Here is a 21,397-nt window from a genome sequence, read left to right as displayed (position 1 = left end):
GTGAAGTGTTTGATTTTCAGAACAGACGGAAGGCGAAGGCTTTATAAGTGCCTGTCCTAAAGGGTCATAATGATGAACTATATTAAATTGAAGATGTGGATCATCTGTAAGACGTTGCATCATACAATCGCTTTTATAGAACAAAGCCAAGAGATAGCCAAGCGATCTTTCAAAATGCAGTATCTCGCCTGGTTTAAAATACTTTTCTGAAAGGGTTCTTTAGATTCTTAAAACATTTTTCACTCTAAGAAAGAAATGATTCTTTTAAGAACTGTTCACTTAAAGGTTATTTGGGAAACCAAAAAATGTTTTTTCTCTGGCATCACTGTGAAAACCCCTTTTGGAAACTTTAGTTTTTTAAGAGTGGTTACTTCGCCTCAAAAGAAAACCAGAGCCTTTAAGCTTTAAGAAATAGTATTGTTCCCCCAGTGAATCGGTGGGTAATGCTGTATTTTCCTTAGTGTCACTAACCTCTGTGTAGATTTTACCTAACAAGCATGTAGAGAGTGCTACATTTGCCCCTATTTGACAGTGACTAATTGCTCAAAGAGTGCGTAGTGCTTGTTAGACCGCTTTAAGTTTCACAGACTCCGCAGCCAAGCTAAATTCATTATCCTCTCTTCGCTATTCACTGCACCCCGTCAACCTACAGCAACCAAACCGGCCTAATTTGAAGAAGCCTACAAACTCCATTACGGCAAAACCAAGTTGCTGGTTGGGTCTGGAAGAACATCAGATACTATACATGATGGCTCACCTTTTGTGATTCTATTATAATTATGAGCGGTTTCTCGACCGAGAGTACGTTACTTTTTCAAGCTGTTCATTTTCAGCGTGTCTTTGAACAGACTGTTGTTTTTACCTGTACAGCTGTCAAGGTCGGGCCTGTTCGGGGGCAAATGCGGGTGAGAGAGGAAGTTCCCCACATCAATCTCATCTTCCGTCCCACCCTCTTATTACCTGCCTGCTGTTTGCTTATTTATGTCCTCTGTTTAGCCAAAACACACATAGGGGGTACACCAATTAAATCAGGGTGGGATCCAAGCTGTGGATGGTCGCTAGTGAGTTTAGCAGCGATGCTACGCGGTTTGACCCAGAAAGCGTCAATGAGGTGACGTAGCAGACAGATGGCAGGCTCTGAGAGGGTGGGAACGCAGACTCTGCCAGACTGTACCTGACAGGAGCATCATAACTCGTGATGGGTGCCAACGCGCACCCTCGGCAAGACAAAAGGCAGCTTTCTTCTCCATTACAGCGCGTTTGCTCGCTCAACGGCGTCTTTCCTTCCCTCTGCAAACCCCAGTGTGTCCCTGGACAGGTTTCAGCGTTTAAATTTGAAAATGATTTGTCCTGCCCTCTTAATAATAGATGAGAGCACATAGTTGGGGTCCCTTCAATAAACTCCCTCCTCGCTTTAATTAGTGAACAAAAAGCCCAGCCTGCTGAGGACTCGGGCTCGGGCGCTGTGTTGGTAATTAAAACTGAAACCACCAAAAGGAGAGGAGGGGAAAGGCTCTATTTTTATCGCACAGGCTGTTTGGTGCTGAGTGCCCATGGAAGGTTTTGCAATAAAGAGTGATAATGAAGGTGTGAGACCTCTGGGGGCCAGCCGGGCGCTCGCTACAATGGTTGCTCTCACACCAGACTGAAAAACAGGGAGCAATTAGTGAAGGCAGCACACAGACTGGTCACTGGAGATTAGTTAACACCTCAGGAGCTGCGCTTCAGGACGGGCACATGCTTGTTTTGCTTCTACACCATTTGCTTTTAAAGAATAAACTAACGGCATAATGAAGAGAGACTGTGTTTTTTGCTCTGAAACAGTATTTTGTGTGAAAGAATCATTGAGGTCAATGACGCCATCGCTAGCAGCTATGTTACCACGCTACCGCACGTCTCCTTGTAATGCCGTCAGGTTTGGAGATTTCTATCTGGAGTGGTCAAGTTTGCAATCACTCTTTCAGGATTACGGTCTCAAGGAACATGTTTCAAGTCCTTTTGCACCGGGTGCTCCTAAAATCTATGATGAGCTACAGCTCAGTGCTAGAAACCTTAAGCCCAGTTGCTAATCCAAAAGACATTGTTAATAGAGGCCACATACGAGCTGCTTATCCTGTATGTTCATAATGTTATATAATTGAAGTCATAAAAAGCCAATTAACTTCACCTCCACTCGCACACATTCTCGCACACACATTTGCAAACATGCTTAAGGGAGGGTGCAAAAAGCGTATATGTAGCCATTGAAACTTGCTGGTTCCACAACACTGAGCTTTAGCCTCAAATACTGTCTGTGTGATGGATGGTCACATGTGAGGGGTCATTCAACAGAACAGCTGCTATTTGCGTTTTGTCATATAAACATTTCTACAAAATGATTTAAATATTGAAGAGCTGATGCAGTCTTTTTTTAACATGGAAATATTTCAGCAAAATATTTTATTTTATGTAACAGTTTTTTTTATAGTGTCATTGTTACATGTTATATACTTATTAATAACCATACATTATGCACATGACCCAAAACAAACCCTAAAATTTGCCTAAAATAACCCTATAGTGAATGTAAAAAAAAAAAATAAAGAAGTTCATAAAACAAAGATCACTGAATTATATTTACAAAATATTATTCTACTTGAAAATTTCACATTTAATTGGATTTGTTATTTGCCATTTTTCGTAATTAATTGTGAAAATTGAAAATTGTTTTAGCAGTTTTTTTTTTTAGTGTACGTTAAGCACTTATTTTTGGAATTACAATGTAACAAGGACACCTTAAAATACAGTACAGTGTAACCTTTATTTTAATAAAATTTTATTTACTGTAATGTAATTTTATTTTTATATTTTATTTTATTTTATACTCCCAATGCTCTTTATTCTCTTAGCCAGTATGCAAAAATTAAACCAAACACTATGCAGTTTAAAGCTGTATCATGTAGTCTATTACAATTATTATTACTATTACTATTATTATTATTACTATAAAAAATGGTAACATTTTATTATGTCATCATATTTTGGCATTTTAATACAATGAACTTTTCCTTAAATTAAAAATAAATAAATGAATGAATGAATGAAACTTTATAGCTGTCATTATGGCATCAATTAACCTTGTTACCATGATATTGTATACTGATAAAACCATGATAACGAGTTAACAACTTCTTTGGAAATTGTTGATTATATTAGCATTACATTCTCTTTCTACTAAAGCACAAAGCTTGTAATGTCAGATTAGACTGTAAAGCGGTCAGTGCTGTTACAGTCAACCTTGTCATCTTTCTGAAGGCATAATTATGCACTTTATTGATAGAATGTTTAAAACCTTACAAATTTAGTTAAAACTACCTCATCAAACTGGTAAAGCCATCGTTTCGTAGAATGACCAAGAGGATGTGTTACTGTGTGCTACCCAGATGCCTTTGTAAGAAAATGAATAAATCCACAAAAATGCACACAAAAAGACACATGCTTTCTCTCTCCCTCTCATCCTCGTCTTCCCCCCGCCACCACGTAATTTTCTCGCAAGAAAGGAATTTTGCCAAAATATTTGCTTTAAGGAAAATAACAACAGTCAAACGCAATATTGGATCAGTCAAATTCAAGCCATTTAAATTTAAATGCGAGTGAAGTGGAGGAGGCAGCCGTTGTTAAATATGATGCTTGAATGAAAATCTAAACCTTCCAATACCTCTAAGCAATGTACCTCAATGAGATGAATTAACTGTAAATGGCTCCCTCTCTGTGTGAGTGTCTTCCAATTTAAAATCTCATTATTCGTAGAAGATCCAGAACAAGGTGACTCTTAGGATAGATCGAATAAGTGAAGATAATCTCACCGGCCAGTTTTATGCAAATAGGAGATGTATTGAATCAACTAAAAGAAGAATGGCGAATCAAATAAGCTAATAAAGCAAGGTTAGGTTAAAAACTCAGCATGAATTGCGGTTCTGACGGCGAGCACCTCGGCTCTCGGCTTTGTGCCATTGTGTGCCAAGTTGCAAAGTGTATTACGTCTGTCATAGAAGTTAGATTTCCACTATAGTCCTGCATTTAAAGTATTAGGGAAATCTCTGCATGAAGCCTGGGGTGGATTTGAGTAAGTTTTGGCGAGAGAATCAGGTCCCTCATGGTTGTTCAAACATTCACTGAACATGTTTAGGACAGAAAGGTACATAACGCTGGCTGCAATATCCCAGTTCATTAACTACATTAATGAACTTGCAAGCAGAAGTTGAAGTGGAGGCCTCATAGCTCAGACAATCATGTGAGAGTTCAAGTATATTCACCATTCATGCCATTAATAATGTAAGATTCATTACACAGAAATGTGAAGCTGCATTTTTTTTTGCACCCAGCCTGAACATAAAGCTAAAATATTAAGTGATGCAATTTGTTCTTGACCCAAAGCATGAACTGAAGTTACATCATAACCTTCCCATATATCTAGCCTGCAGACAAGGAAAATACAAGACCACATGTTATGAAGTAAGGCAGTTGTTGTTTTTATTAAATTGTGAGATTAACCTTGTCTTCTAAGCATATGATGATTTTTTTAAGGAATATCAGAGTTCAATACAGATTGTTCAGTTGAAAATAATAGTGACTCGTCCCTTGTTCTCTTTAAAAAAAAAAAAAAAAAATAAAAAAAAAAAAAATAGAGGTCATGTTGAGGCACTTACGGAAGTAAATGAAGTACATTTTCGGAAGGTTTAAAAGCAGAAATCTGAAGCTTATAATTGGCTGAAAGCACTTACATTAATTCTTCTGTTAAAATGTGTGCTATTTGAGGTTTTATTGTTTTTTATGGTTATTTTAGGGTTTATGTTATGTTGTCATGGCAACCGAGTTGTAAAATTGGATATGATTTACATAGAAAAGGTTAGTAAGCTATTTTTTCACACTAAACTCATACAACATGCTGTTGATCAAGCTTTTTTTGAACCCAGGCTATTCCTTTTTCTTGTTCTTTGTTTTTCTCAGTTTATTTACTGCATGCTTGAATCTTGTCAGTATAGCTTTGTTTATAAGGTCATTTGGATTTTCATTTTCAGCAGTCAGTTGACCGCAACTTAGTTTAATTCAAACTAATTATCAATTTACTTCCACAGAGGACTGGGATTTGCTAGCAAGTAAGCAAGTTGAAGTCTTACAGCATTTTTCATCTAGCTCTTCAGAGCGTTGGTAATGCTGCACAAAGAAGCCTCTGGAGAGACAATTTTTTCTTTCTGTTTCTGTTTTTTTTTTTTTTTTTTTTTTTTGGTACTGTGGATTTACAAGATTTATTGCAAAGACAGCTGTGTGTCAACCACTTTGAGCTCCTGCAGGCCCCCCATCATTCCATATTACAACTCCTTTGAACATCAGTGTACTTCACTCTGAGCTGCTGACATGCCGTGTGAATCTGAAGATGTAAAATTATACACATTTAAGCACAACTGCTCGGCATTAGAGGAGAGATGAGAGTCTGTAAGGATGCATTGTGGAGTTTGTTGAATATCAAGAGCCGTGTGATTCACCACGGTGTTGAAGGTGCTATGCCAGTGTTTCCTCCTCGTTGACGTGCCTGAAACTTATGATCTCTTACCACGCAAACTCATGTCAGTGACAAAGAATTATATTCTTTGTTAAAGTGAACTATAACTATAAAACATTTTATCTAAAAAAAAAACAAATCAAACAAAATTGATCTAAAAATCAGTATAAGGATGATCTTATATAAAGATTATATAATTAATTAAATAATCTAATGTTTACAAACATTACATTTGTTTTTTAAGCTTATATGATGTCATAAGAGAATATTAAATTCCTATGACATCATAGAAGAAAATATTTTTAAGATTCTATCATGCCAAAGAAAAGCATTTTAAGCTCCTAGAGCCATTAAAGAACACTGACATCATAGGACAGCAAATGTAAGTCTTGTCACATCATAGGAGAAAATTTTGCTCCTAATGCCATTGAAAAACATTGACGTCTAGGAAAAGATTTTTTTAAGCTTGCATGATGTCATAGTAAGGAGAACAACTGTTTTAAAGTAATTTGAGAACAGTAATGTTGTAGAAGAACATTTTAGGCTATTATTATGTCTATGAAGTACACAGGAGTTCAAAAATGTCCTACTATATTAATGATCACATCAGACTGAGATTGTAAGAGAACATTGTTCATCTCCTACGGTGCCATAGGAGATCAGGAGAAGTTAGGTGTTCGCATGATGCCAAAGATGACAACTCTAAGTTCTATAGTCCTAAAAACCCATGTACTTGCTTCATAAAATCAGTTAGGCTGTAACAAATAATTCTTAGAATCTTTACACTGACCTGAAGGACCTTCAATGTATCAGAAACATTTTTAAAAACCAGATAGTCAAGTCAAAACTCTTATATAAAATGTAAAAGGGTTTGTTTCTGAACTTAAGATGCTGCAAAGACCTGTTAAAAAAAGTAGGTGTCGAGAAAGGAAGATCCAGTAACATGATTGATTCTTCAAGCCTGTCAGCACATTAGTAGGGATCAGAACAAATCCAGGGTCAGAGTTGTACAGCAGGCCGTGAAGAATCTTCTCTTCCTCTTCCTCATGCCAGAGAGGGGATCAAAGCAGCAGCGGCGGCTCCATGACTGCGCCGTCCTCCATCAGCTGAGCATATATGTCAGCCGTGATGAAAAGTCATGATTTTATGGGGGGAAAATTAGATTTATGGATGTATTCATTGCGAAATACGTTCTAGTGCTTTTTGTGAGTTACAGTAGCTGTGAATTTGGCAGAGTGGTTTGAAACGATGAGGAGACGCCAAAAACAATGACAGTAACATGGAAGGAATTTGGAATAATCCTCTCTCTTTTTTTATCTGGCTGTTGCATCCTAAAAAACTGAAACGGCTTAAAAACGTACAGAGTATGAGCACAACAATCTGCCCCTCTGACTGGCTATCCTGTTTGATTTGGCAGGATATTAATCATTTGTGTCAATAAAAAGCGTAGTGAATGCAAATATCCGGGCTAGCCGTCAATAAGTAACCATGAAACCAGTGCAAATTAACCTCTAAATGTCATGGGAAAACCCAATACCAAATCCATTATCCACTGATAGGTAGAAAATGCTCATATTACTGTTGCTCCACAGACTGAAGAGGAAAAAAAGACCCCTCAGAGAAGAGGCTTGGACATATTCAAGCCTCTGATGGGCCACTGCAGCCTTATAAATGCCACCGGAAACTGCTGCTTTCATTACTTACGTCAACATGATGAAACTATGAGCAAGTGCAAAAACCAGCAGCATCACATGATTCTGTTTTGTTTGAACAGTTGTTTTGTCATGTTTCCAGTAAAAATTGTTAAAATGAGAAATTTACTTATAAAAATATATCTAACAAATTGTTAGATTTATTAGATTTATGCTTAAAACAAATGAATAAAGTCCGAAAAATCAACAACTCACATTCTCTCCCTAAAAAAAAAAAAAAAAAAAAAATTCAAGTCATAAAGGGAAAGTTCAAATTTTGTCACTATTTAATAACCCAAGGGAAGTCCACACCACAACTATAACAACAATGACACAGAGGAACGTTATAGATGGAATCAATTTCAGAGCATTTTTTCCAGCTGATGAATGATTAAAACATTGACAGCCAATCAGAATCCATTCAACTTTAGAGAGCTCTAGCATTTGAAGAAGCAGACAACATAACTGCAGTGTGTGCTTATAATAAACAAATCATTGTTGTGCACTGGTGTGGACGCTAATATAATTACAGTTGTGAATGGGCCTTAACTCCAGTGCCTTGTTTTTAGAATGCCATGTCATACGCAAGATGCAGCAAAAGATGCAAGAGCAACGGTCAAAACTCATCTGTCTAGTGCATGTTTACATAGAAAAACTTTGTGTAAACAATCCATAATTAGCATTGTATAAAGCTCTATATAAACAAACTTGACGACATAAAAGCTGTGTGGGCCACTTGAATGATACTTTTATGGTGTTTTGTGTCTTTTTTGAACCCCAGTTCAATGTAATTTGCATGAGCGGCCAACGCAGTCTTCAGAATATTGAAGGGGGAGTAAATGCTGACAGAATGTTGATTTCTGTATAAACTATCCATTTAATAAGTTATGCAATCTCATCAAAACCAAAGTTTTTTTTTTTACTATGCGATTAGAACATATACTAGGAGAGTTTTTCCACCAAAACGTGTGTAAAGTTTTGCTGTTATCCTCTACTTTCAGCCGGTTACTCTGGCAGACACCTCTCTAACGTGGAGTCTATTTACGAGCGCACTCTCTAATCCATTAAAAGGGATTCATGCGCAAACTAATGTTTCTCTGCATAATTTTAATGGCACAAAGCTCTTCAGTGTTAACCTTACTAGCCAGGCTTTATTATAAAGCAGGTTAGAGCTTTATCCCATCAAGAACATTTTTATGGAAATTGTGTCATTTAGAAATCCAGCTAATATTAAAAGTAATGTCACACACCAAGGTCCTAATATTCATAAGCGCTTGTTTCATGTGTCTCATTAAGTGTTTATTTTGTGTTGCGTCGGTGAATTGAATGACTCCAAAGTCTTTGATAAGGTCACTCAGCTTTAACAGTGTTGTGCTGTCGCACGTGTACAGTGACTCTGTTTAGAAAAAGCAACTTTGAATGTTTTTGTAAGCTACAGTGAGTCAACCAATGACAGGCCATCTTTAAAAAAAAAACATTGAAATGTTGATGATAAGCCTTAAGAGAAAAAAACCCCAGAACAAATCCATGTCACTAATGTTCTCTACAATGACAATATCAAAACAAATGTCAACACTGAGGTGCACAGGTGGGCCGGGATGACTGAGTAAAATGTGACATGGGTGGTCTGGTGTTTGCTGAGCCACTCGGCTTTTTATTATCCAGCTGGGTTTCTAGAAACCACTCCGCCGGCCATATACTGACTGTAGAGTGCTCGCATGTACATATATGCTTTGTCTGGATTCATAATGCTCAATATATTCATTGCTGTTTTTGCACCAATGCGTCTTGCTGCAGGCCTGCTCCAAACTTCCAAATTTATTTCTCTGTGACATTTCAAAATTGATCCCTTGTTTCTTCTCTATATGTCTCTTCCCGAGTTATTAAAGACATATGAGTCTCTATTTTAAATGAAGAGGCTGTGTTATGCTCTTTGGAATTATATTTCATTATAGTCCATATGAGAAAATCAGTGTTTGTTTGCAGAGACGGTGAAGCTCTTGAGCAATACCGAATTCTTTTGCATATATTACTCAAGGGTATTACCCAGCAAGCCAAAATATACCTCCTCGCCATTCAAACCGGCTTACTCTCCCTCAGCCACTTAAAGGAATTATGACAGATGAGCTGTTCCAGAACAACATAATTTGTGTGTTTATGTGTGTATTGTCTAAGACATGCAAATTGTTTGCTTCCCATTGGTTTGGTCTGTGTGGTGTAAAAGGCTTCCAGCGCCTGTGCTTTAAAAGCCTGGATCGCGTTGTTTCCGTGTTGTCTTTGGCTCACGCGTATGCATTTTTCTTGTGTGGATAATATTGACGAACTTGTTTGCCTTCTCATGATAAGATTCTCTGTTGAGTATTTGGCAAATAAAGAAAATATATACTTGATGTTTTCGAACCAAGCGAATGGTGTCTCAGCATCTCAGTGGCAAGCTTTTCATATTACTTACTAAAGCTTGAGTAAAGAGTATATTATTAGAGCAGATCCATTAATTCCTGCATGTAGACACAGGGCTTGTGTAGAAAACATTGCCAGGCTCATTTGTACTATTTCTCTAGATTCACATTCAGCTCTCTCTGCACAACTGTCTGTGGTACTGCAGTGAAATACATCCTGACATTTCACAAATCTATTTGTTATGAGAAAGGTTATTTAGTTTCCTTGTTGTTCGGCTCATTGAACCGCACCGGGGCCACACGCTCAATCCAGACGAGTGTTGCCTAACCACCTCACAAGCTTTTCATATTCCCATTGGCTGCACTTTGAGATGGCTGATTGATATGTTCAAACCAGACACTGGCCATTTATTGTACTCTTGGCTCGTGTGCTACCAAAAGCATTATAGCAGAGCTACTCTGGTGCTCCATCAAGAATTTCACATGGGCCGTGCAAGTTGACTGGCTGAATGAATGTATAAATGAATTAATAAAAATATGATAAATAAAAAGGCATATAAATTAAGATCAAATAAAATAATATAAAATAAGCATAAAAATTTATAAATAAATAAAAATACACTTTTGTTCAAAAGTTTGGGGTCAGTAAGTTTTTGTGGGGGGAAATAAGTTAAAAGTTTTATTCAGCAATAATGCATTAAATTGGTCAAAAGTGACAGTAAAGACATTTAGAATGTTATAAAAGATTTATATTACATTGAATGCTGTTCTTTAGAATTTTCTATTCATCAAACAATCCTGAAAAATGTATCACAGTTTACACCAAAAAAACAATATATATATATATTAAACAGCACAGCTGTTTTCAACATAAAAAAAAAAAATCAGCATATTAGAATAAATATCAGAATAAATTACATAATAAAATATATTCAAAAAGAAAATGGTTATAAATTGGAATAATATTTAACAATATTACTGTTTTTACTGTATTTTTGAATAAATGAATCCTTGGTGAGCATAAGAGACTTTTTTTCAAAGTGACCCCAGACTTTTGAAGGGTAGTGTAAAAAGATTAAATAAATATTATTTACATAGAGCACCAAAACTAAAATAGTCAACTAATTGATTTTTTTTTTATCAACCAATTTACTACATGCTCATAGTAAATCCAGTCTTTCTATTCTAGTGAACCGTTTGTTAATTTAGGTTAATTACTTCCATTAATTAATATTAATTAACCTTAAACCTTCATTAATTAACTGTAAACAAGACAGCAGTTTTTTCATGATTATGTATCAGTTGTTCTAATGATAGTTGGGGTGTTAAGTGGTCCTGAAAAACTTTGAGCAGTACTGCAATAAAGTACATTTTCAGTTTCTGGATAATATAGGATTTATCATGGAGCCCCTGTAGTGGGACTGGTCAGAGGTGGGGATATTTAACACTGGGAGGGATTTCTCCCTTTGAGAGTGCTAATTACTTACTGAGGACAACTCTGTCCCCATCCCTCACTCTGTCACTCAATATTAATACGGCCGCTCATTGATGTCTGGCAAGCTGTCTAGACATCACCTGAGCCATTAATCAGAGTTGTGTTAAAGCAGAGACGAATCTAGCAACACAGGCTACAGATAGATAACCAGAACAAGTCTCCACAGCACAACCAATGACTGACTAATACGGACCCGATCAGCCCGCTTAAAGTCCTGTGTTAACATTTTAAATCTATGGGCTCATAAAAGGTGAGTGCAAGGAAACGTCGCACTAGCATTTCCCCAAATCACACACTCCTTGATTTGCAATTCTAAAAAATCTGGTACATAAATAGAGCTTCACGGCCACGGTGTGAAACCAACTAAAAAACCTTGAATAGATTGTGAATTTTAAAGTCAAGATCAAATGAAAATCGCACAAAGGAGGCAGCAAGTGGAATTGAAAGTGTGATACAGAAGAGGGGGGTGTGGATAAATACAGGATTAGACTCCGCAGGCCTGGTTCCCACAGATTGCCTGAAACGGGGGTTACAGATTTAAAGCAGGTACTGGCTGTTGACAGGTTCGGTTGTGCACATGCAAACCCCCCCCCCACACACACACACAAACACACCTTTTTTTCTGCATGTCTTACACATTAAAGCAGACCCATGTCAAAACCTGTTTACATGTAATCACAAGGAATGTAACATATTCTAGTCTGGTGTTTTCATTTGATCAAGCTCGTCTATACAAACACAAGCTCCCTTTTTTTCACGCTTTTTCTTTAACTCTTTGCTTTAATTTCTTTACATACTAACAGGTTAGGGCTTGCTTTCCTGTGCGTCAGCAAGTTTAGTAGCTCCGTGTTTAATGGGATAAGGAGGGACATGTGGCTCACTTCAATCCCAGGCCAATTGAGTGTTTTTAATGCAATTTGTGAACTAGCCTCTGCTAGTAGGATTTGTTCCATACTGTTAGATGTGGAGTCAATTACACAGTATCTCCGGAGTGAATTTGGAGGAATTGCTCATCTAGCTATAAAGATACTTATGACTAGTATTGAATATGTGAGCTCAGCATGGCAGTTTGAAGTCTCTACTTATATATATATATATATATATATATATAGATAGATAGATAGATAGATAGATAGATAGATAGATAGATTAAAGCAGTTTATTGCAATTTTCCAGTCACTGTTTTCCAGTTAACAGTCTGTTTTTGGTCAGCCAATTAACATTTTTCCAAACCAAACCACTGGTCATTGCTACACAAAGTAGTGCTACAAATTTATTGAGTGATCGATTCAGTGATACACTCAAAACTCAAAAAAGACCCGTTTTGTTCTGAATGAATCAGCGTTTTAAACGAATTGGCTGAATGAATGATTCAATGATTAATTCAAAGCCAGTCACTTGACTCCACCTACTGGTGTACTGATGTAACCTGCGGAAAAAGTCACAGAAAAATCCCCACCACTAGACAGGCCTGCACTTCCCAAAAGCATTCTTAGCCAACAATGGGTGCAAGTTCTGTTGTTACCAACTGTTAGATTATATTATGCTCTCTGCCAGATGTTTTTTTTAATTTGTGAGATCCCTCCTCCCTTCTTACTCCTTTTCTTCTGTCTTGCTCCCTCCTCCCTTCTGTGTTCTCTTTCTATACCTCAATGTATGCACACACATGCATATTTCCTCATGAGTTCAGATGTTCAGACCAGGACGGGGGCTATAGGCCCGAAGGTTATTGAGTTTGGTCTGTCCTTCTGCTCAGAGTTGAAGTATCCTTTGCCAAAGAGTTATGCCTAATATGTCCAGAACTTCCTGACCAGACTTCCATTCTATATAACATACAGATGTACGGGCTCTAGAGGCAGCAGGAGGGAAAACCCCTTGTTTTCTAGACATTCCTATATGGTGTAGTGTACAATGCTTATTGGATAAACCACTACACCACCCTTTGCAATGCAACTATATAATGTGTGAATGTAATAATAAACGGTGAAGAAGTTTGTGAGCAGACTAAAAGGCTTCATGTTCATTTACTTCTTTCCATGAGCTCATGCAAGGACTGAGAATGGTCGGACGGCATCGAAAAGATAAAGACAGAATTATGTGTTATTTAACAGTGGGGGCTCGTCCGGGATTTCTGCAGACAGGTGAGGAATAATCTTTAATTATTCTTACTGTCTGTTAAGAAATTGAACATATTTTTCGTGCCGTGAATTTGGACTCTGTCATATTTGGCAGAGTGGGTTATCCTCGTACTGTGTAAGACATACGGGGAAGAACAGTATCGGGTCGCGACCGACTGTTATTGGAATAGAAGTTTCGCAATAGATAACTTTTTTTCATTACTCATTCTTAAAAAGCGAATGGACGCTTCGTGAAAGGCTATCTTTGTTACCTATTCTCACATTGACATTCTCAGTCCTTCCTAGATTTAGGATTTTAAATGATTTGAGAGTTTTGTGAAGTCCTTGCAAGGCACTAAAACAAATAAATTGATAAATCGCAATTCTTTTAATTGTCTATGTATGTCCCTTGATCTATACAGGATGGGTGAAACAGCAGAGTAGTGTTCCATCAATTGTTTTTAGTGCACATTCATCTAATGGCTATTTGCCATTCTAAGTTCACTTGGATTTAGTGAAGTTTTGAAACGAATCTACTCTTGCTTTTTTCTCTCTCAGCTGTGTTTGATCAGTGAGTTGCTATTTTAGGAGGCACTAGGTGGGTTTCCATTATAGATTTGCGCAAAACTTTGTTGATATTTTATGAATGTCGATAAAAAAAATAAAAAATTATAAATGAATTAAATTTTTAAAAAAAAGCATTGTGAAATGACAGTGTTTTCCATTAACCAAGGTTATGCTTCTAAAACATAATATTTTGCCACTCGCGATAAGTCATGGCAACTGATTTTGGCTATATTTATTCAAAGGAGGCGTATGCATGTATCTTTACAGCTGAGAGCTGCTTCAGAGCCTCCGTGTCACGGCTTGAGCAAACACAAGCATTGACTAGAGTGGCTGCGATCAGCTTCAGTGGCTGTATCAGAGCCAAATTGCATCGCAGATGTGTGCAGTGTAAATTGTCTAAGCATTAATGGTAGGGGAAAACCCTTATACCGGACGTATGAAATGTTTTTTTGGAGGTTATAGTACATTGAAAAATTATCATATGACTTTTTACATAAGGCATGTGACATGTAAATGCGAAAACCCTGTTTCCACAGCAGGTTTGCGAATTATTAATTTTTTAATAATAAAATATAAAATATGAATAAAAACAGCAAGTTTTTTTTAAATTGGTGTTTCCATTAGGCGTATTTTCAATTCGCAATGTCATTTTGCGCAATATGAAGGGAAATGGAAGCACGCCTATATGTCAGTAACCAACAAAGCCAAAATTAGGACAGTATTGTTGATCAGAGGGATGGCAATGTGTAGAGGAGAAATGAAAACTATATTTAGATGATTTGGCAGAATTTTTTTAGGATATTTGAGTTAAGTATTGGCTCTGAAAAGTTAAAGGCTAGTTTATATGAAAAGTGGGAGCCACAAGGGAATTATATTGATGAATAAACAAGTAATATAATGATAAATAGATGTTTTCAAAGAGATAGCTTGCATTACATTTTATCTTTACAAGAGTGAAGTTTGTGTGTCCGTTATCTCTGGGGGACAGCCTGAAATGTGATACATTGTGGAGATTGAGACTATAGTTTTTGTGTTAACTAAAATAACTTGTGCATTGTGATCAATGGGAACAAGATTGAGTGACTATTTTAAACGGCCGTATTAAGCTAATAATTTAGATTAAGAAAAAAGATTTCAGTCTGAAGTTATAATACAATGCATCATGCTGATGTATTCATAAGAATTATAGAAGTATAATGCTCATAAATGCTCATATCAGATAGAATAGGTTACTGCTCTTTTCTGCATTCTGCAAAGAAGGAATTGCTTGCACTTTTCCAGCAAAGAAGAACTTGCTTATTAAAATAAACCAAAGAACTGCTATATATATATATATTGTTAACTGGATGAGATTCCTTAAATTTTGGACAGTTGCACAAGATGACTGACCATACCAGAGATTGCTTATATGCAATTGTGGTCAAAGTTTATAATGCGGTTCTCTTGAGTGTTCATTTTATAGAAGCAACAAGACGACATCTTGGGCAGCTGCCAAAGGGCGATACAACATGAAGAAAGAGGCATTATGGCTGTGAAGAACAGGAAAAGCTGAGGAGCGATCGGCTACACCCCCTGTAAGAGGAATCTGACACTTCTGGGAGGGGCTGGAATGGAGAAAGACTGAAAACATTGCAGACATCTGCCATGAGAGGCAGAGCGGAAGATAACTGCATCCCGAGTCAAAACTCCGATGCCCCATCATATCCTCATCACCAAGTGACAGACTGGAAGCCACTGCAGAAGGAAAAGACACTAAAACAGCCAAGACCTGTTCAAATGACTTTCAGAGACTTTCATCTTTTCCCTCGTGGGCAGGTACTGCATATACAGTGACCACTACAGAGACCGCCTCAGATTTTGATTTGTCATATTAATTTGCAACTTGATAATTCAATGGTCTAATAGCAGTTCTTTGTAAGCTGTTTAACTAACAACAAACTGCTTTCTTTTAATAGGCACCAATCCAGCCCTATGAAAGAAGTTAACTGTTTGCTTGATTTCTCAATCAGCTAAAACTTGGACTGGATTTAGCATAGAGAGGACTTACTGTGAAATACAGGGAGAGTTTAGACTCTGATGTAAAGACGGAGCTTCTTGTAAAGCTGATAAACAGAGATGTTCCAAGATTCCTTAAAACATAGGGGAGTAGAGGGCACAAAGTGTCCAAGATCAAAATATGAATTGTAAAGCAATGATACTAGTCACTCCATCTTGGTAAATATAGATTTCTTAGGGCTGAATTTAAGTTTTAAAATTCCAAACTTGTCAAAATACAAATGCTGTCATATACCCAGAGAAAGCGGTCACATGATGTAAGTGTTTTTGGCCATGAATCCAAGATTATGTGGAGATCTCCAATCTTTAAGAGCAGCTCATGAGCAATATAAAAAACTAGTAAAGACAAAACTAAAATACAGAGATAATTTTATTAGAAATTAAGAAAATTAAGAAATTAAAAAGAAAATTAAATTAAAATTAAAATTGGTTCTTTCAATAATGGCATGCCTAGGCCTAAAAGATTATTTTGACAAAACAATGTAAAATTTTGGGGTTATGAACGCGATGAGGAATTCAACCCCATTGTGATGGACATCATCCAACGGTTATAGTCCAGCGTTTAGACACTGTTGCAAGGGGAATGCCACAGTGCCTACGTTGAGTAGCTTCTGTCGGTACCGAAATTGTTTTATTCGAGAAAGACTTGGTGGTATTCCACCCTAGAAACTGACATTCCCCATTCAATTCACTGTCTGTGGAGACAGTGACGAAAAGAGATGCTCTGGCCAGAGGGGGGGTGTGAGAGTGTGTGAAAGTGTGTGAGTGATGGTGCACCAAGGCAGACAAACTGCCATGAACAGCTGTTTCAAAATTTTATAAGTGGGCACACAAGGTAGATTATGCCCCAGAAAATAATGGCTATGGATTAATTTGGCTAATTATCCTGGCTTGGGATATTAAGTGGCAGGTAAAGAAAAAGTGCCACACCTGCGCAGGGTTTAAACATGGGAAGGCAGAGCAAGAAGGTTTGCTCTGTCCACCCCAAACTTAACTTTTTATTTTTCCCTTTTCAGGATGTCATGACGGACTTCATCAACTGATTATGTGTCAGATGTATGAAATATATTGTGCTTGTTAACATGTTACATGTGGGCTGAGTGTTTCAAAGAAAAACTGATATTAATAGCTTAAAAGCCTGAATAAAAAGGTCATGTTTCAGAAAGTATTTGATGATAGTGAGATACCTTGAAACAACACAGAAATAATTGAGTTGAGTTGAATTGAACTTTAGTGTATACCACTTAGACGTGGTATACAGGGGGAAGAGGAAAGAAGTCAGATGGAAAAAAAAAAGAAATAAATGATATTGATTGAAATTGGAATGATATGGGTTCTAGTCCTCTCACTTTACTGGTGTTATTGGGAAAATGGACAGCCCTCAGTCCACATGATTTTTTTTCCTCACAGGTCACTACAATAAGGATCGACTGGGTGATGAGTAAACGTGTTGTTTCTAACAGAAGCTTTTTAAGATCTCCTATCACAGGTATAGGTAGTTCAAGGATGGGTTACTCCGCTAATCTGGAATGTCCGATGAGACAGCGATATACATGGCTTCGGTGTTCCTTGTCATTGAAAGGAGGAACATCCTGAGTTCACACCAGGTGTGCCTCTAACCCAGGCAGGGGCAGAAGAGTCCCTTAGGGGGACCAGCGAGGAGAATGAGCAAACTCAACTGGTGGCTTAAAAGCCCGCTGTTTGCTCCAACTGATTAAGATCCTGCCGGAATCAAGGGAAGATTGAGGAGCAACTCTAGGCAGGGAAAAGAGACTGATTAAATCATCCTGATCCTGACCTCATTCTGATACAGCATGGAACGAAGAGATTATGATGTGGTTTACATTTATCAGAAGATTTATTTTTTGTGTATTTGATTGACATTACTGATAATGTTGTTGTTCTAGTAGTTGACTTGAGTTACTGCATAGGTCTATAGCACTGATATAGACTTTAATAGAGTTAATTTGTTAGATTAACTTGATTTTTACATTAGAATTATTAATAACACAAGCTAAAATTAAAAGTGCAGCACAAATGAGACTAGATGAAAAATTGGACCACCTCTAGAAGTCCACCTGACATTATAAACCTGAGAGCTATAGTAAGTCAGCAACCCAGCAGACATCCAGGTGACATTAGGGGTTAGTTATATTGGCCCGAATCTGACTGTCCTGGTTAAGGTCTCATACATTAAGCATATCCAGTTGGGGATAAAGAGGTATTTTTAGAAACCAAAGATGTGAACAATGTAATGAAAAGCATTTAAATGTTTGCAGTCTAATATATTATGTTTTGATAGAGAATTATGTGTAGGAAACCAGAATTTGTAAGAATAATACTAAAAGTATTGGGCCATGGCTGCTTAACTGGTAATATGCCTGGCTGTACAGAAAGCTTGCTCACCTGTACATGTTCCCTTGTAAATATGGGTGAGGAAAATTGGCTAGATAATGCAGATAAACCACACATTTGCTAAGAACATGTAGTAGTGACTAGCCAACCATATTATTAATATTGAGGCCAAGGAAAAGCTACAAGGCTTACAGTTACCTGCACTGCAAAATGAACAGATTATGTTTAAAGGACAAAATGTGTTATAGTGGGAATATTATGTTACACAGATAACCCTCATAATGAGGCGGATGGTAAATGTTTGATCAAGGTTGATTGATGCTGATTGATAAAGGTTTACTGAATATGTCTAGGAATGCTTAGGAATTATAAGGCAAGGGAAGTAGCGAACACTCAGAATGATTTTTGCCTTGGTTCGCAAGTTGGTAAAGGATGCTCGTGAGTGTGTTGATGAATAGAACTGTTGAATGTGCTGATCTTAAGTGGAATGGAAAAAATGCTGAGCTAATGTTAAGAGAAGGGGAATTGGGCAGAGAGCCTATGTTGTTTATTATATAAACAAATGGGGGAACTGTTAGATTATATTATGCTCTCTGCCAGATGTTTTTGTGCCTCTCTGCAATCCCTCCTCCCTTCTTACTCCTTTTCTTCTGTCTTGCTCCCTCCCTCCCTTCTGTGTTCTCTTTCTATACCTCAATGTATGCACACACATGCATATTTCCTCATGAGTTCAGATGTTCAGACCAGGACGGGGGCTATAGGCCCGAAGGTTATTGAGTTTGGTCTGTCCTTCTGCTCAGAGTTGAAGTATCCTTTGCCAAGAGTATGCCTAATATGTCCAGAACTTCCTGACCATACTTCCATTCTATATAACATACAGATGTACGGGCTCTAGAGGCAGCAGGAGGGAAAACCCCTTGTTTTCTAGACATTCCTATATGGTGTAGTGTACAATGCTTATTGGATAAACCACTACACCACCCTTTGCAATGCAACTATATAATGTGTGAATGTAATAATAAACGGGGAAGAAGTTTGTGAGCAGACTAAAAGGCTTCATGTTCATTTACTTCTTTCCATGAGCTCATGCAAGGACTGAGAATGGTCGGACGGCATCGAAAAGATAAAGACAGAATTATGTGTTATTTAACACCAACATAATACAGTGATTCTGCATTTCTAGAAACTATAGTTCAAATGAACATTCGCAAACATTAATGATTGGCACTACGACTCCTCAACCTGTGTTTAGAAGCATTGTTTACATGTTAGGTTGAGCACAATAAGCAGGCTAATATGCAGTGCAATCTATATATTTTATTTAATTTAATTTAAATATATCTAGTTTTTTACATTTTATATATATATAGTGTCCTCAGTAAGCAGCGTTTATGCAGAGTGCGCATGTGCATAAATGTGTAAGGGAACCCGCAATGAATCAAGCATCAAGTGAAGCAAAATGACAAGCCATCAGATGCCATGTTCATTACAGCAGCATCTCAGAGATCTCAAATTGAGTCATTAACAGTTTTTACTCCACTACCTGCATGTGATGTTAATAGTGATGGTCCTATATTGTTGAACCAGTGTGGTTCAAAAGACAGAGGTGTGACCATGTTACTACAGTTTCGGGAAACAGCCATGATTAGTTGGTAAGTTTCACCTCAGAATGAGATTGATAACAAGGACAAGTGTAATGATACTGTTTGACTGTTACATTAACACTCTAAAAAAGTTAAACATTCATCTAAAAAGTACACATTAATGTGATTAATATACTGTAAATAGCATGATTAATTGCAATAACAGTGAGTTATTACAAGCTGCTGTACAACAATTGCACAAAGGTTATATGTTGTTTCTATATATTGAACACTATAAAGTGTGATGGTGTTATTTTGTGTTTTGGCTTTTTGATTGTGCTGTTTATCTTCTCAGCAAGTGCATGCCCTGTAAAAACGTTCTGCCTGTGTGTTTGTGTTGTGGAGAAGAGGTTCCCTAGTGCCCTAAGTGTTATATCACACACATCTCGCACCCCCAGCTGGAGCTCCATACATTAATGTATAAACTGCTTGTGCAGACTCAGCTATTGTTTGTAAGCTAGAGTCCATATCAGTGGGGAGCACTACAAGCATGCAGGCCCACAATCAGATGGAGGTGTATATGTGCATTATGTGACATCATATTGTCCTTCCTGTGTCCATATTTTTATTAAAATTAGTGTGTAATGTTGTTCCACGCATCATGTTTTATGCATTATTTTATGCATTCTGTTAAAATGCAAATGTATTTAAAATGTAAATATGTTTGCTTTTTACGGATTATTCAATTTTCCAAAACAAACGGGAAAAGAGCCGTAAAAACCATGCATTTGAGCTCTATCCATAGAGAAAATGAGCCTGAGGAACGTGCATGAATCACCATCGGAAGCAAGGCACTTATTCGCTAAATGAGGGTCTACTTTGTTTAGGCCCAGCAGTAAATAGAAAGCCTTCGCTCCATAATATCGTTATTATTGAAAATGTTCTATATGATTAATCATAGATTTGAAGCACCCCCAATGACTTATAGGATAATGTTAACAAATAATTCTCCCTCGAGGGGTTCTATTAATAATTTTCATATTCTTTCCAAATATTATTCCACCCACCTGCTGGGTGAGATTCTTTTTTTTTTTCTTCTTTCGTTTTGTGATCATACATTATTTAGTCCCATGCCACATCTAATAAATGATGTTGACATATGCTCTAGGAGGGAGCAAAGCCTGGAAATGTTGGATGATAAGCTGCTTTGCATTCACACTGGATCCAATTTTGTCCTATCAGTGCGTGTGTAGGGCTGCAGACATAGTCCACTAGGCCCTGAGATGTCCTGGGGCTTGTGATTAGTGAAAGCAGTGCAGAGAGAGAGAGAGAGAGAGAGAGAGAGAAAGAGAGAGAAAGCGTGAGGGGGAATCAGCAAGGGACTTGAAAAACAGAGCCCACGAAACTGTCCTATCACAACTGCTATCAGCTGTCACAGTAATGTTCCCCCATTGCTGCCGAGTACTTGATTTCCAATTTCCTTTCAATATGTGTGTATATTTTTGTATTTCATCAGGCCGTCTGCTTCTTGTGTTTCTGTTTTTATTTACCCGTGGGGAGGTTATTGCATTGATCTGCTATTCTATTTGTGTT

This window comes from Cyprinus carpio, chromosome A3, assembly GCF_018340385.1.
Source record: "Cyprinus carpio isolate SPL01 chromosome A3, ASM1834038v1, whole genome shotgun sequence".
Classification (NCBI taxonomy): domain Eukaryota; kingdom Metazoa; phylum Chordata; class Actinopteri; order Cypriniformes; family Cyprinidae; genus Cyprinus; species Cyprinus carpio.
The sequence above is the reverse complement of the archived record's forward strand: the minus strand, read 5'-3'. Positions refer to the sequence as shown.